At 42.7% G+C, this 17,304-nt stretch overlaps 1 long non-coding RNA gene across 1 annotated transcript; it reads right to left on the bottom strand.

The window, feature by feature from the left end:
* Window positions 1–7,235: 7,235 nt before the first annotated feature.
* LOC119800038 lies at window positions 7,236–13,730 on the bottom strand. Its single transcript, XR_005282970.1, has 2 exons — window positions 13,652–13,730; window positions 7,236–9,433 (listed from the first exon to the last, which is right to left on the bottom strand). It is a non-coding gene; the product is annotated as an uncharacterized LOC119800038 (long non-coding RNA).
* Window positions 13,731–17,304: the final 3,574 nt, after the last annotated feature.

Consider the following 17,304-nt stretch of genomic DNA (forward strand, 5'->3'; position numbering starts at 1 on the left):
CCAAATTCCAATTCTCAGCCCCCATGTAAAATGTCAGGCATGACCCTGAGCATCTGTAACTCCATTTGGTGGGGTGGCTGGAGGCAGAAGGATACCTGCATTTCACAGGAAGCCAGTCTAACTGAAAGCATGAGCTCCGAGTTCAATAACAGACAAGAAAGACATCCCAACACTGAGCTATGGCTTCTGTGGGCACACCCATGTGCATACTTCTGCACACCTGTGCACACACATATACACCATATGCGTTAATTTGCCATTGAAGCCATTTCTTAAGTTGTGTGTGTAGGAGAGAGAGTGTGCACACTACGATGCACGAGTGGAGGTCACAGGGAAACTTTGGGTTCTACCTTGTTTGAGATAGGGTCATTTCCTTATTTTCCCGCTGCGCGCCTCAGGCATTCACCTGCCATCTCCCTGTGGCAGTACTGGAATTACACACTCGTAACCCATGTCCCGCTTTTACATGGGTTCTGGCTATTCACACTCAGGTCCTTGCTGCTTGCATGAAGCATTTTTGCCTGTGGAGTCATTTCCCTAGTGTCAACCCATTTTTTAAGTGTACAGTTTGGCAGAATTAATTTAATATCCAAGTGTCTTAGGGTGCCGTGACCAGGGCAACTCCCATAAAGGAAAACATTTAATTGAGGTGGCTAACAGTTTCAAAGGCTTAGTCCAGTATCATCATGGCAGAACATGATGGCATGCAGGCAGACATGGTGCTGAAGAAGGAGCTGAGAGTTCTACATCTTGATTTACAGACAACAGGAAGTGAACTGTGACCCTGGGTATAGCTTGAGCATAGGAGACCTCAAACCCTACTCCCACAGTGACACCCTTCCTCCATACCTATTCCAACAAGGCCACACCTCCTAATAGTGCCACTCCCTACAAACTTATGAGGGCCAATTACATTCAAACTCCCACACCAAAATCATTAAAGCCAAGATATGACTTCCAATACTTTCATTAACCCAAACAGAAATACTGATCCTTAAGCAATAATTCTCTATTTTTGCTTAGGAAATCCTAGCTTTTCTGCCCTCACTAATTTTCCTTATCTAAATATTTCATATATTACACAAGAGAAATTGATGTGGATTTCATTGTGTGTCTACTTTATTTCCTGTGTTTTCAAGGCTCATTCATGTTGTAGCACGTGAGAATGTCTTCCTTCATAGCTGAGAGACCATCTGCTGTGTGGGTCACCACAATGTGTTTGTCTAGCCACCTGCTGATGGACATTGGATTGTTTGCACCTTTGACTTGAATATTGCCGCTTTAAACCCTGCCATACATGGAGTCCTGTTTTGAGTTTGAATAAATTCCTAGAGGTAAATTGTTGAGTCAGATGTGCACACGAGTGTGCAGAGCCACAGTTTTCTGCTTAAACACACGAGGGTGTGGAGCCACAGTTTTCTACGAGGCTATGCCTGTTACCGTCAGAGTGGTGTTGCTGCCTTCTTCTTCATTTAATCTTTAATCTAAACTGCTAAAAAATGAATGACAGTAGTCTCCAGGAAAGCTTCTGAGTCACAGGGGCCTAGGGTAGACTTCCAGCTCAGCCATTTAGTACCTGTGTGTGGGATATAGCATTTTATCTGTTGAAACGTCGATCAGTTAATTTTGTGGTGATTAAAACAGAAATAATGTAAAGAATGTGTCTGGTGCACCCGGGGTACAGAAAGAACTCAGTAGATACTAGCTGTGGGAGCCATTGCTTTGTTCATGGATGTGCTTCGTGTGCTGAGGCTATTGGCAAAGTCTTGCCTGGGTTGCTGAGTTACAGAACTTGCGACAATAAAAGTTCTTAAGTTGCAAAATTTGCGTGATTTGTTGCAAAGCACAGCTAGCTAATAGGTTTTGGATGGTTCTGTGAGAATCCCCAGTAGGCTTAATGATGATAGGCAGTGTCTGTTCAGGATGCTAAGCTAATGGCATTCTAAGTGGAATCACACCATTCTCCAGATGTTAATCTGAGGTTCACATATGTAAAGCGACTTGGGAAGCCAGAGCTCAGAATATTTTTTTATGCATGGCTCTAAGAGGAACCACATCCAAAGAGGCAAACTGTTGCACTGATATTATCCATATTTTTTGATTTTTTTTTTCCTAGTAAAGATCTGAGGGCTCACGAAATCAGGGGGTTGAAGGCAGTGGGGTAAGAGAGTGTCACAAGGCAGCCAATGGCCTTTAGATTTTTTATTACTTTTTATTAGTGAGCTGGAAACCTTGAAAGAAAACTAACCACATTGTAGAAATGGATACCCAAGAGGGAGGAGTCAAACTGTGCAAACCCTAGGGGGTGAGGAGAAGTTGACTCAGGCTGGGGCTGCTGCTGTAAAATCCCCAGAGGTGCTTCCTTCAAAGGATGACTGGGGACTTGCAGGGCACCTCAGATGCAGTTCACTTCCTTCCAGCCTGTGGCTGGTTCCAACTTGTTTCCCTGGCTGTAGCTTTGCTGTTTCCTGGCTCTTTTTCTCCTTGTCCTGACTTTTGTTGCATTTTTTAAATATTATTATTAACTTTTACATTTATTTTCTTCTTTCCTTCTTTTATATGTGTGTGTATGCAAATGTTTCCTTTGAACATTTAAAACAGAATTAAATGTTAACTTTCACTAATATCTAAATATCTATCTATTCAAGTGATAAAGAACTCTGCACAGGACACTTTTCCCCCAGCCTCCTGCTAACGCTTTCTAAAATGTTGCTTCCAGTTTGTTTTTAAGCTCATATTTGTTGATAGGCATTATTCATTTAGATTTATCGCTATATTCTTTTTAATCTTGTAAAAGTTGTGTTTTATCCTTCTGTGACAGCTAGAGAAACAGAAAATGAGAGCAAGAATGAGTACACACGCAAGTCATGGTGCCCGTGTCGGGGTCTGAGGAGTACACATGCAAGCCATGGCACCCTGTGGGGGTCTGAGGAGTACACACACAAGCCATGGCGCCCGTGTGGGGGTCTGAGGGCAACTTTCAAGAGTCAGTTCTTGTGGACCCTGGGGATGGACTGACTCAGGTCATCAGGCATGGAAGCAGACACCTTTACCTGCTGAAGCATCACGCTGGTCTCACTGCTATCTTCCTAATGCTTGATTTTCTCACTGCGACTTTTGCTTTAAATTCATTTTCCTTTAAGTTCATTTCTTTTCCTCCTGAACATAATCTGAAGCAGTTCTTCCAGAGAGAATTTCTAGAGGACAACTGGTCTATGTTTTGGGTTTTTTTCTTTTCTTTTTGGTTTTGTTTTGTTTTGTTTCAGCTTTTGAGACGGGGTTTCTCTGGGCTTGAGCTCATATCAGCCTGTCTCTGCCTCCGCAGTGCTGGGACTAAAGGCATGCGCCTCTATTGCCCAGCTTTGTTCTATGAATTTGTATGACTGAAAGTGTCTTTCATTCTTACAGTTCCATGATCATTTGACTGGGTATAGAGAGTCCTAGATCCAAAATCACTTTCTTTTAGCACGCTGGTATTTAATCTCAACCTCTGCTAGCAATAGCGTTCTTCTTGCTGTTTTGTTTTGTTTTTGTTCTGAGAGACAGGGCTTCTCCGTGTAATGGCACTGGCTGTGCTGGAGCTCGCTTTGTAGACCAGACTGGGTTCGAGCTCACAGAGATCCGCCTCACCTGCCTCTGCCTCCTGAGTGCTGCGACTAAAGGCATGAGCCACCACCAACCGGTGCATTTTTCTTGCCTTTAAGTGTCTTTTCCTTCCCACAGCTTTTACGATGTACACTTTGCCTCTAATACTGTGGGATTATTTGTTTTTGTTTTGTATTTTCATTCTTTTTGGGCTGCATTCTAGAAGCCATGCTTTGACCAACTCCTTAACCACTCAGCCTCCGACAGTGCAGGACCTACTGCTGCCATCTGTCAATTTTAAAAACTTTACAATTATACTTCCATTTGATATTGCTAGTAAGTTCTAATGTCATAGCTCACTTTTTAATTTGAAGGTTTCTGTTGTCCCCTGGCTTTTACTACCATCTGGGATCTCCTCACTGGGGACACTTGCCTTCCAGCCCAGCATGTACAAAGACCAAACCAAAAAAAAGTTTGTGTATGAATTATGAATTCATTAAATTAGAACAATGCCCTAAGTGCTAGATGCCTCTAAGGGAAGGTTGTTGGGGGAGGCTGCTCATTCATTTCCCAGCCATCCAGACCCAAAATAGTCACACAGAAACCATATTATTTGCAATACTGTTTGGCTAACTCTTATATCCTAAACTAACTCTTATATCCTAAACTAACCCATCACCATTAATCTGTGTATCGCCACATGGCTGTGGCTTACCGGGTAAAATTCCATCTCCCATGTCTGTCTCTGGCCGCCCTTTAATACAAGACCTCTAACCATAAAATTATCTTGTTGCTACTTTGTAACTGTAATTTTGCTGCTACTACAAATCGCAATATAAAAATATCTTATATGCAGGACATCTGACCTGCCACCCCTTGGAAAGGGTCATTCAACCGCCAAAGGGTCATAGTCCACAGGTTGAGAACTGTTGTCTGTAGCATGAATTCTATTTGGTCTTAATAATAAAAACAGAGTTTTTATTATTTTATTTATTATTTTATTATAGGGGTTAATGCTGAAGATCAGAGAAGCAGAGAGGCCAGCCACTAGAGAGTTCTTTTACCTCTTGCCAATGCTCAGACCAAAAGGGCAAAAGGGTGATCCTGTCCTCGGACTGTATCTGTCTCCATCAAACCTCAGACTACACTGAGCTCCCGTCTCCTCCCACCTTATATTCCTCTCTCTACTCAGTCATGTCGCTCCTGTGTTCACCTCCTTAGTGCTGGGATTAAAGGCCTGGGATCCCAAGTGCTGGGATCTCCTTTGTGTGGGCTCTGTTTTTCTTTTAGACAGCTTCACTCTTCTGTAGCCCAGGGTGGTCTTGAACTAACAGAGATCCCTCTGCCTCTGTCTTCCAAGTCCTGGATTAAAGGTGTGTGCCTCCAGTCCCTGGCATCTAGTGGCTTAACTCTGCAAATGAAGGCAGGCTTCATTTGTTAAAACATAAACAAAATATCACTACGGCTGTCTAAGAAAGTATTACACGAAATGACATCCCTTTCAAGAACTGGGAAGTGTTTTTCTTTGTTCTTCCCCTTCAGAGCTCAGCAGTGAACCTCAGACACAGGTGTGGAGATGGAATATGATCAGACAGACAAGACAGGACACACTGAGCAAGTGGCCATGGCTTTTGGCATCCACAGGTTTCTAATCTAAAGGATAAATAATGAGCCAACATCAGCTGCAGGAAGTTAGGCAGACATGGCCTTTGCTGTTGGAAATCTGAGTTCTGCAATCAGGTGAGCTGTGTTTGCTTTGGAAGAGGCTTAACTGTCGGCGTCTCCCTCAGGGACTGTAGTCTGCACCTGCGTCTTACTGTGAGACCAAAGACACTAGAGTTTCTCAAAGTCCCAGGGTTTGCTAGATGATTGTTCAATATGGACTAAAAACAAACACGGAGCAACTGACTCCAATTGGTCCCAGGTAGAATTTGTTTAGTTACTACTGGAGAAGCACCGAACCGCAGGACAAGGTCAGAAGGATAAAATGTACCCCTGCTTCCTTGTAGCTTCATTGTTGGTGCAACTTTGCTTCTCCACGTCTTTCTAAGCCCTGTACAGGGAATCTGATTCTGCAAAGATTTTTTTTTACTGTTTAATGTGTTCCTTCTTTTTTCAGAGATAAAACATTTTCTGATAACCGTAGATAGATTAGCATCTGTCTGGAGCTTTTGAAGTACTATGGGTAGAGATGGGAAAACACAGAACCGTTTGGTTTGCTAGAAGTTTCTTATCTTAGAGACTGGTGAGTAACTTCCATCCTCTCTCACCCTGGGCGAAGGGCTTTGCTAACAATAGGTTGACAGTGCTACATGTTAACCTTCAACAACTTAAAGGGTTATTTATTTTTACTGTAAGTTTCAGAAAAATTGTTCTGTCAAGATATCAGTAGGAGTAACCATATTTATCAAGAAACAGTGTGTCTGTTTGGTTATAACCAGAGGCACTGGCAGATGTGTGTTGGAAAAACCGGTTTCACAAGTGGATTCATTCTGTTTGAGACCATATATGATTCAAAAGAATCACTACAAATATTTTCTAGATCCTCCCAAACCACAAGTCAAGGTATTAATAACATTTCAAAATTATATTTTACTAGAAATGTTTGTGCAATAAAAGTGATGGCTACCTATTGAATGCACCATAGAAACTACTGGTCTAATATTTGAGGTTTAAGTGTGACTTCTTCCAAAGTTTACTTTAAAACTTTGGAGAAGTTTATTTTAAAACTAGGGGGAAAAATTCAAACACACCCAAACTTTGTCCTTGTCTGTGATGACATCAATAGCTTCATTGAACCATGCTGTCTCTGCCAGGCCCCCTTTTTATACATACAGTGTCCTAAGTAATCTTAGAACTGAATCAAGATTTCCAAGTGTGTTGGGTGGGGGATGTGCTTTGGTTTGACTCATAAATGTAAGATTACTCTGGTCTTAAATAGAACCACCAGGCTTGCTCTGGTAGACATAAGTAACTGTTAAATGTTATCAAAACCCGAGCAGGCAATATAGTAACCCTAACAGGAACAGTCCTGGCTTAAATTCTACAGTAACCTCTTTAAACATGGTTTAGGAGATGGCTCAGCTACTGCCAAAACAAACAAACAAGCAAACAAACATTCTTGTTTTAGAGACAGCTAACAAGATAACTAGCTAAGCATTAGTGCTGTTGCTGCACAGCAAACTATTCCAAACTCAACAGGGTTACAATAGGGACTAATCCTTGCTTGAGAGCTTATCCGTCAACAGTAGGGTTCTGTTCCCTGTGGCTAGGCTACCACATGCATTCTCAGTCAGCCGGAGTTCGTTCACAGGCTGCTTTTCTGGTCTAGGGTCAGACGTACTCATGGCTTTAGAGCCTGGCTGAGATAGTTAGAATGACTCAGCTATGTTCCATGTCTCTTTCTCCAGCAGGCTAGCATGTGTTTGTTCAGAGGGCAGTCACAGGGCGCGGAGAGACAGCCTTGAAACAGCTTGAAACTATATATATGCATATACATACACACGTATATAGTTTAAAATAATAGATATAATTTAAAACTATTTATACATATATGTATACTTGTATACTACACACACACACACACACACACACACTTACACATTTGGTCATACACAGCATATTCCAAAGCTGACCCATATTCAAGGGGGTAGACAATAGACTCCATTTTTATATGGCTAGGGACTAAAAGTCACATTGCAAAGGGAAGTCAGGGCAACTGGGGCCAGTTTCGCAATCAGTGTCCTGCCATGCCTTCCACTAACATGAGGGTACCCAAAAAATGAAAAGGGTTGGTTTATAAATCAACCTTTTCTGCTTCCTTTAAATTTCAGATTTGAAGTTTGTTTTTTGATTCTTTGGTGGCACAGGTATGAGAAAAAGAGAGAGAAACTCTGTGTGTATGTGTGTGTGTGTATGTGTGTACACGCGCCTGTATGTGTGAGTCCATAGTTTGCATGCATGTGTATCTGACTGAGTGTGTGCATGTGTACATGCTTGTATTTGTGTGAGCATGTGTCTGTGTGTGAGTGTGCTATGCATGTATGTGTGTGCCTGTGTATCTGCACGTAATGAGAACTGAGATAGATCCTAGACTCTTGACCTTCAGGAACCCAGGACAAAGCAGAATCCACACGAGTGGATAGTCCATTCAGAGCTTTGCTGTTTGGATTAATGCTTCCTAGAGAAAGAATGCAATTGGCCTCTGGATTGGCGCCCAAACCTTTGCCAAGGGAGATCCAGGTTCTTTGGCTCTGAATTGGTTTCACCAAGGCTACACACAGGAGGCCAAACAATTTCTTAAAGTCAGGCAGAGTCCTCTGCCAGACAGAGGGAATTTGAGGCAGGCAAATGGACCAGTATCCCCTACAGAACTTCAATAATTCAATCCATACACAATAAAATCCAATTGCAACTTAAGTCACCTCCTGGGGGGCAGAGGGAATCAGTGGTTATTCCTGCTCCTACTGTTCCTCTCCATGAAGAACACTGGAAATGGTTTAGAGGCGAAGGACACAGGTTCTACAGAGAGTGAAGGTGACTCTAGTGTGGCTCTCATTGGCTCAATGACACTGACAATTTGCTTCTTTAACTTGTGTCTGCCCTGCCCTAATCAAAGTCAGCCTACAGACAGACACATGACTCCAGGAGCATGGGGATGCACCCATGAGAGGAGGTTCGTAAAAGTTAGGAATGCTTCTAGTTGCTGGTGACTTTGCCCTTATACTAGTTATTAATCTTCATTGATACAAAAGATGCTCTTGGGGTGGACGAGCTTCTTAGAATTCTTCAATGTCCCCAGCCTCATCCTTTTCCACAGCTCTGTTCTCAGTGACAACTCATGGCTACACATAGTTCCCACCATAGGACAGCATTTATAGCAGCACAGAGAGAAAGAAGCAAAAAAAAATCTTTATATGGCCTGCCTCTCGGCACATAGCATCCTTGAGCATCCTTGAGTAGGCTTCCCAGCCAATCACTATAGGAAGGGAATGAGATCGCATTGATAGGTTCAGGCCCATTTCAGTTCAACCTCCATGCAGGGTACACCTCCGCCAGTGTATGACATTTATGGTCGCTGGTCTTACTTTGAATCTCAACCAGGGCCGGAGTGAGGGTTGGCTTCTTGGAGCATGTGACCACTCATTTAAGAAGGGCTGATGCCACCTTGAAATTCTTAATCATTTATAGACAAAGAGGACACCTCTTCAGTTTGCATTCACCTCTGCACTGCCAACTTTTAGCTGGTCCTGGCCAACCTCTTGCTTCTGTTTCAAGCAGCTGCTTTCTCTCCCCCACTTTCCTGAAGTATACTGGTGGGTGCTGACTCAGCGGGTGGACATGGTCGGTTCAGAAAGAAAAATGTGCTCTGGGCAGGATGGAAAGCCGTGTGAAAATGCTTCTGCATCCCAACCATCAAGGCCCTCTGCACATTTCCTGGAAGGTCCGGGGGAATGAGGGGGAGGGGGTCCAGGTCACAGTGGTCACCCTGATAATCCATCCTCCTCTGACTCACTTTCCCTGGGTCGACTCACACATAAACATACACACACCAGTCTTATCTCAGATTCGGCCTTCAGGGAGTCCAATGCTCAAACACTCTGTGAATAAAATCCAGGCTTCTTTCTATAAGGAAGGCGATGTAACTGTTAACTCATCAATAGGCTGTTGATACATCGTCAGCTGTGTTGCTTGTGGCCCGAGAAGGAGAATCTATTTCAGAGCTGATATCCCTGGCTTCCCAATCAGATACAGCATCTGTTGAATGCCCACTGTGTCTCAAGCATGGTGCTGTTTTCCATGGTGCTCTCATGTTAGCTACACAACAGCTCCTTCCCAATGTCTCCATCTGCAAGACCAGCACAGCAAAGATCAGAGCCATGAGGGACTTCCCAGGGACAGAAAACAGACATAGATATTTTAAAAATTAAGATCTATTTTATAATCTTAATTTTATTTATTCTTTATGTACGAGTATTTTGTCTACATGCATGTTTATGAACCATCTGAGAGCCTGCTGCCCTTGGAGTCCCTGGGACTGAAATGACAGGCAATTGTGAATTGACGTGAGGGTTCTGGGGATTAAACTCAGGTTCTCTGGAAGAGCAGCCAGTGCTCTAAGCTACTGAGCCATCTCTCCAGTCCACAGATAGAGAATTTTAATGAGAGTTCTCTGGACGTACTTCCTGCAAGAGCATCATGACAAAAAGAATACTTGAGTACAGGCTGAGAGGTTGGTCCTAAGCCTATGTCGCTCATTACAGGACCAAGCTCCTCCTGAAGAGCACCCGGTAAGCAGGAAAGCCAGCGGCGTAGCAGGCTGTCCTCTGGGTTTTTGAATATTGTATAAAAGTTTCAGGGTTGTGGCCACAGCCCAGTTTATAAATTTTCTTTCAACCCAGAGCAGCCAGGCCCTGGCATTTTCCAAGCCAGGCTAGACAGATGGTTCTATTTTGCTTTGTCAACTTTAAAGGGAGGACCCTGCTCTTTTGCAGACTCAGTGCTGGAGGCAGCCCACACTTGGACACTGTTCTGGATAACGAGGTCAGGCAAACATTGGAGGAGACAGACCACAGACTACAGGGACACCACTGTCTTTTTCCAAGGGCAAGCCCGTGAAAGAAACCAGACGTTGGTCCAGACAACGACGTCTATGATTGAAGCTGAATCGGGAAAGGGTGCCAGGGCCTGGCCAGCAGTCAGCGACATGGCTGAAGAAAACTATAACGTCATTATGCTCAAAGGATTTATTTAGTACACGGTATGTGAGGTGTGACCCTCCTCTGTGGAAAATACGGACTGGAAACTTACTAAGTTGTCAGTGCTGGATAAATGAAATTGAGTGACAAATTAATAAATTATGCATATAACACTTCCAATAGAGACATTCCAATTTATCTTTGTTAGATACATAAATTTTCTCAGGGTTTATGAGATAAAATTTGGTGTGTCACTAACCCCTGCTGATATCAGTCTCCCCAAGATTTTTCCTCTCAGTTGATAAGACATTAACAAAATGGTCTCAAACCTTTCGTGGCTCTTATCTTCCATCAATAAGAAACTTTATGCCTGTATCTCCTATATACTAGAAATTACATTGCTATATTGTTTCACTGATATTATATGTAATGTGGGGCTGGGGATGTAACTCACTTGTTAGAGTGCTTGCCTAACATGAGAAAGCCCTGGCTGCAGCCTCCAGCAATGCATAAAATTATATATACATGCCTGTAACTATCGTGCTCGAGAGGTAGTGGCCAAAGAACCCGAAGTTTAAGGTCACCCTCAGGTATACAGTCAGCTTGTGGTCAGCCTTGGCTACATGAGACCCTGACTGAAATAAAATAAATAAAATGATGATAGTTTATGTATACTGGAGAGCAGGCTACGTTTAAAGGATAAGATAAATATTATACCATCTTATAAACACATTTAAATTAGGGTCAGCACAAACATCTCTGCTTTAGCATATAGTAACATGATAAAATAGACTTCTTTTAAAAAAATCAATCTTTGGTTCAAATGTTTGGACCAATTTGGTTTATTTTAATACCATTTTTTATTTTATTAAGGATTTATTTCAGTGGCTTTTGCTATACTCACAAAGTTATACCCATATTATCACTACCTATTTTACAGTATTTTTTTCTTACCCTCAAAAGAAACCCACACTCTTTAGTAGACCCCAGACTCCCTTCTAGGGAACTGAACCGGGGTCCTCTAGAAGAGGAACCCTGCTCTGAACTTCCGAACCATCTCTCTAACCACACTCTTTCTGAGAAATTTTCACGACATTTTTTCGAGACAGATTTGTTACCTCTCGTGGCTATCATGCTACCGCTTCTTATACGGCCTTCAACTTGTAGCAATCCTCCTGCTTCAGCCTCCTAAGTGCTGGGATTAAAGATGTGCGATATGGGAAAATTATTTTGTAAGTTAATTTTTGGAAATACTTTCATCCTTCTGAAGTTTTGTTGGTATAAGCATAAAAATGATAACTTTTGCTGTTTTAAATCTTATACTGCAATATAATAAATAGTAACGAGACACCTACGCATTTCCTTCCTTCCAAACAGAAAATGTAAAGTAACTGCCTGTTCTGTATAGCTTCCCAAATCATGTTAGAAAGGTTCCATATGGAAAAGGCAAAATTTGAAATGGAAGTAATTATTTTTATTTTAAGAAAATTTCCCTTTATACCTTGCCCTCTGGATATCCAGTTACTTTCTTTGGAGAGCCGGTGAATGTAGAAGACCAATATGTTTTAAAAAAAAAAAAAAAAAAAAGGACTCAGAATGTGGCCAAAAAGATCAAGCGATGAGAAAAAGAAAAGGTGAGGTGTGGAGGTTTGTATTTCTAGAATGAAGTTTGAGAGGGAAGGACAACATGAACTAGCCAAAGAAATAGCAGCTGAAAGCTTGTCAGGGTTAAGATGAGTCAGACATAAAAGCCCAATAAATCCCAAGCAGCAAAAAAGAAAACAAAGAAAGAAAAGGCTTTCTCGGAGTGTGGGAAATGGTCCTTATCTTTATTTTAAGGTGTTTCAAAATGACACACAATTCTCAATTCATCAAATGTACGTGAGGGAATTTCCTTGCATGTAAATAATGCTGCTATGACCTCGATGTTTCTGTCCCTCCAGCTTTCTGGGTTGAGATCCTAACTCTCAAGGTGAATGTAAGCAGTGGGCTCTTCCACAGAAAGAGACGGAGAATCCAGAGGACAGTGACCAGAGCCCCTAACAATTCAGACCCAAGAGTCCATCTGGCAGCCCCTGTGGAGCTCTGTCCCCAGCGGTCAAACCTTGTTCCGGGATGGTCAGCTTGGCACTTTTCACCGTGGCTTCCCGTGAGCACCAAGCAGAGAAGACCAGATGTGCACCTAAACCTGTCACACACGGTGCCCACTTCAGTTGGTCCAATCCCAACGCCCTTCAGAGGACAGCTGGAGCCTCATGGTTCCCTCCTCATTGCTATGAACTTTCTCCGGGTCCTAGTTCTTTTATCATAAGTGATCATTTTAAACCCTCTTTATTTGCCATCACTTTTATTTCTGCCAGCATTTTACATTTTCTTTTTCTTTCTTTTTTTTTTTGGTTTTTCGAGACAGGGTTTCTCTGTGGCTTTGGAGCCTGTCCTGGAACTAGCTCTTGTAGACCAGGCTGGTCTCGAACTCACAGAGATCCGCCTGCCTCTGCCTCCCGAGTGCTGGGATTAAAGGCACATACCACCCCCACCTGGATACAAAATTTTTTTAATATGAATAAAGAATCTAATACGAGGGACATGTTTTACCAGAAATGTCTAAGTTAGGTTTTTTATTGCTGTGAAGAGACACCATGGCATGACAACTCTTCTAAGGAAAACATTTCGTTGAGGGGACTTGCTTACGGTTTCCAAGTTTCAGTCTATTATCAGCATGGCGGGGAGCATGGTGACATGCAAGCAGACATATGGTTCCGGAGCTGAGAGTTCTTACATCTTCATAGGCAGGCAACCAGAAGCTTGAGAAAGGAGACCTCTCAAAGCCCCCTCCCAAGTGACACACTTCCTCCAAAACCAGCAAGGCCTCATCTCCTAATAGTGCCACTTCCTTTGGGGGTCATTTTCTTTCAAACCACCACAAGACCTAACAACAAAAAATCACACCAAACCAAAAAAAAAAACTTGCTCCTTTTTATAAGGACAAGTTCAAATCACTATATCTTTTTTTTTTTTTAAAGTTTTAGATTGGGGAGCCGGAAAGATGGATCAGACATCAAGAGCACTTTTCTTTCCGAGTATCTGGGTTCAGTTCCCAGCACCCACACCATGGCTCACAAATTTAACTCCAGTTCCAGGAGATCTAGCACTCTCTTCTGACCTTCCAGACACCATGTATGTGGTATGTATGTGGTATACATACACACATGTAGGCAAACACTCATACATATAAAAAGAAATAAGTTTTTTAAATTAACGGTATAAATTGCAGAAATTAAGAGTGAAATCCCCAGAATCTGAACCACTTGCTGCCACTTACAAAGCATTTCTTCACACTCTGTCACATATTCCAAGGTACTTCTTACCTTGTGTTTCTCAGAATCCATAATTCTTAGAGCAATACCAGTGAGCCGGTATAAATGCCATTTATGCCGATTGTGTCTTATTCCTTCCAGCCTTGTCTAGCTTCCAGAGCTCCAGTTCACTCACTGACTTGGTAACAGCATGAGACTGAACAGTGCTAGAAATGACACACACACACACACACACACACACACACACAGAGAGAGAGAGAGAGAGAGAGAGAGAGAGAGAGAGAGAGAGAGAGAGCCTACTCCAATGAAGAGTAGATAACCATGAATTCAAAGTGACTTTGAGATGTTAGCTGGAGAGATGACTCAGCAGTTAAAGGCACTAAGTGTTCTTGCAAAGGACCAGAGTTCCATCCCTGCACCCACATCACGTGGCCCGCAGACATCAGTAAGCCCAGATCCCCGGGATACAACACACTCTTATGACTTTGGTAGTCATCCATGCACGTGTGAATATCCACACAACAGATACACACTTCTATGCATAAAGTTAAAAATATATTTAAAAAAGAAAAAAGTATTCTAGTGACACAATTTTTGGACACATACAAGGAAGAGGGAACACTTAATCAGAGGGACAAAGAGCCATGGGAAAAAGATCATTTTTAGCCTGCTAAAAACACGAAAAATTTTCCAAGAGCAGAATTTCCTGATGAAGATCCAGTTTCTTTGTGAATCAGACCTACAAAAAAAGGGCTCTGCTGTGAGTCAGGAGGTTCTTAACTTTTGTTCAGGAAACTCTATTCCCTGAGAGGGGGACCCTGATGTTCTGGAAATTGGTTAAATGGAGGTTCTCAGAATTGAGCCAATTCCAAGACTTCTAATCTCTATCCCCATTGTCTCACAGAACCTGATATTATTTTGCAACCCGAGGCCTGTACACAAGGCAGTGGAGCTGACTGGGTTTCTAGGGAGCCCAGGTGCTGAGGGGAGGTACATGTGACAGCCCTCTTGTCTTGGAAAACCTTTTGGGGGATAATAACAGAGGAGATGGCAGGGGCATTCGGGTAGCATTTGGCATGTGACCACAGTCCTTTTAAAGAGATACTGTCTACATCTGTTATTTTTTTAAGATTCCTTTATTTTTATGTGCACTAGTGTCTTGTCTGCTTGTACATCTGTGTGAGGATGCCAGATTCCCTGAAACTGGAGTTCTAGACAGTTGTGAAGCTGCCGTGTGGGTGCTGGGAATTGAACCCGGGTCCTCTGGAAGAGTAGCCAGTGCTCTTCACTGCTGAGCCATCTCTCCAGCCCCCTTCGTTTATTTTTAACACAAGATGAGAAGCTAAAAGGGGCTTGCGTGGAAGGCAGAAGGCTGGAGCTGGGACAAGCACACTCCTAGAACTCAGTCCTGAGCTGCACGTGAGGGAAAAGCCCAGGTCAGTAGACAAACTCGGGAGAATCTAGAAGTATGTAAATAAACAAAACACAAAAGCAAAGTCCCTGAAAATTGAGGAAGGGAAACAGTGAGGCGCCTTGGTTCTGAATGATCCGATGAAGAAGGAACAGAGGTATGGGTGGGGCAGGAGAAGAGGAATGGGCAACTAATTCCAATGCCATGCCTGAAAGTGGGGAGGAGACAATGGCATTGTCATAGGAAATGAACTGAAAGTCCAATTACCGTGGCAGGTATATGACGCAGGACTCTTGAATATGCATTCTGCCGTCGTGATCATGTGTAAAGCTGAACCCCCCATTGCTGGCAGGCAGACCTGGTGGGGCAAAGGAGTCCCTAGCCAAGCAGATCCACAAGAGCCTCCTAAATAAGAGGCAACTCTCTGGCTTTTAATCCTAAGCCACTTGCCGAATTTACAATCATGGGCACGTTCAAGCTCATGGGTGATGGTAAGGACTTTCTGAAGTTCTTATAATAAATAAAATGCTATTTTCAAGTACTTAAGGGGAATACCTACACATAGTAGGCACATAGCTCTGTTGTCAACAAGGATATTATAAGGATGGGCTAACTAAGAAATGGCCCAGAGGGTACCTTTCTGACTCTAAACAACCTCTCAGCTACCTGATTCTAGGGGGGCAGTTTTACTTCTTTTGAGAAATATTCTTTATTATAAATAGAGACACTCCTGGAATATGTAGGCTCAGGAAAAATATTTTCCAATATTTATTAATTTTAAGAATTTCATAAATGAGTGCAGTATTTACACTGTTTCAATTTTATACTCTCCCCTTTCCAACTCCTCCCATGCCCCTCACCCCTCTCAACTCCATGACCTCTTCTTTACATACATACATACATACATACATACATACAAACATATGAATATATAAATACAACCTGCTGAGTCCATTTATTGTTGTTCATATGTGTATGTATTTTGGATGATCATGTAGGTTTGGATAGTCTATCAGGGGCTCATCCCTAGAGAAGACCAATTCTCCATCTTAGCAGTCACTAATTACCTATAGCTCTTTTAACCATTGTCTGTCCTTTCTTCCTCAGTGCTCCCTGAGTCTTAGGTGCAGGAGATACATTGTGAATGTATCAGTTGTGGTTGGGAACCACACAATCTTATGTTCAAAGCAGTTTGACCAGGTTATGGTTTTCTGTAATGGTCTCTGACTATTGCAGAGAGAAATTTCTTTGATGCAGGTGGGCGCTACACTCGTGGGCATAGGGATACATATTTAGAATGTCATGGGCAATTATGCTGGCTGTGTAAAGTGATGGTAGAGGGTTCTCCTCCAGGATTCTTGACCTCACTAGCCCCAGGTAGTTGGCTCAGTTTCCAGTACCCAACATGATCCCCCTGTTACTGAGGAGGGCCTTAAGTCTAATTTAGACAGCTGTTGGTTACTGCCAAGATGTAAGTGCCACCATTGCAACTTTAGGGTTATCATGCCATGTTAGTTGTATTGTGGTTCTGTCATAGGTATCATATCTGGTAGGATTATGGTAGGATTTGGAAGCTTCTGTGACAACTTCTAGTACCATGAAAACTAAACCTCGGAGAGGAAGGAGGCTCTCGGTCAGAACCCAGGTCAGATCCTCTGGGTCTTGTGCTTGAACGCATGTGTCTTCAGGAATAGGGAATTACCTTCAATCTCCGGGAGACAACCAACGGCAATAGTAATGTCCTTTAACGTTTGGGAAGTTTCTTGAATTCCCCTGATCAACAATTTGAAAAAGCATTTCTCATGCCTGGAATTGGGGTTTTTGTTAGCTACTCTATGGCTTTTAGGGGGAGCATTGTCAGTCTAGGTGGGAGAATTTCAATTGCCTATACTCTTCATCTAGAGGTGAGATCTAGATCTAAGGGAAACTATTTTTGTATAAACTATCTGAGGTTTATTTTAGATGAATGACAGAACCTGAGAAAGAGCAACCCAGTCCACCCCCGACTGTGTGTGTGTATGTGTGTGTGTGTGTGTGTGTGTGTCCATACATGTTTATATACACCTGAGGATGATAGATGTTGACAGAAGGTGTCTTTCTCAATTGCTCCTCTTCTTACTCTTTCAGAGTCTCTCACTAAACCTGGGACTTGTAGATTTGACTAGACTGGCTGGCAAGCAAGCTCAGGGTGCTCCTGTCTCTGCCCCCACCAAAGCTGAGATTACAGGTGCAAACTATGGAACCAGAGTTCAACTCAGAACTTCATGCTTGAACACCATCTCCGCCCCCAGCT

This window comes from Arvicola amphibius, chromosome 1, assembly GCF_903992535.2.
Source record: "Arvicola amphibius chromosome 1, mArvAmp1.2, whole genome shotgun sequence".
Taxonomy (NCBI): domain Eukaryota; kingdom Metazoa; phylum Chordata; class Mammalia; order Rodentia; family Cricetidae; genus Arvicola; species Arvicola amphibius.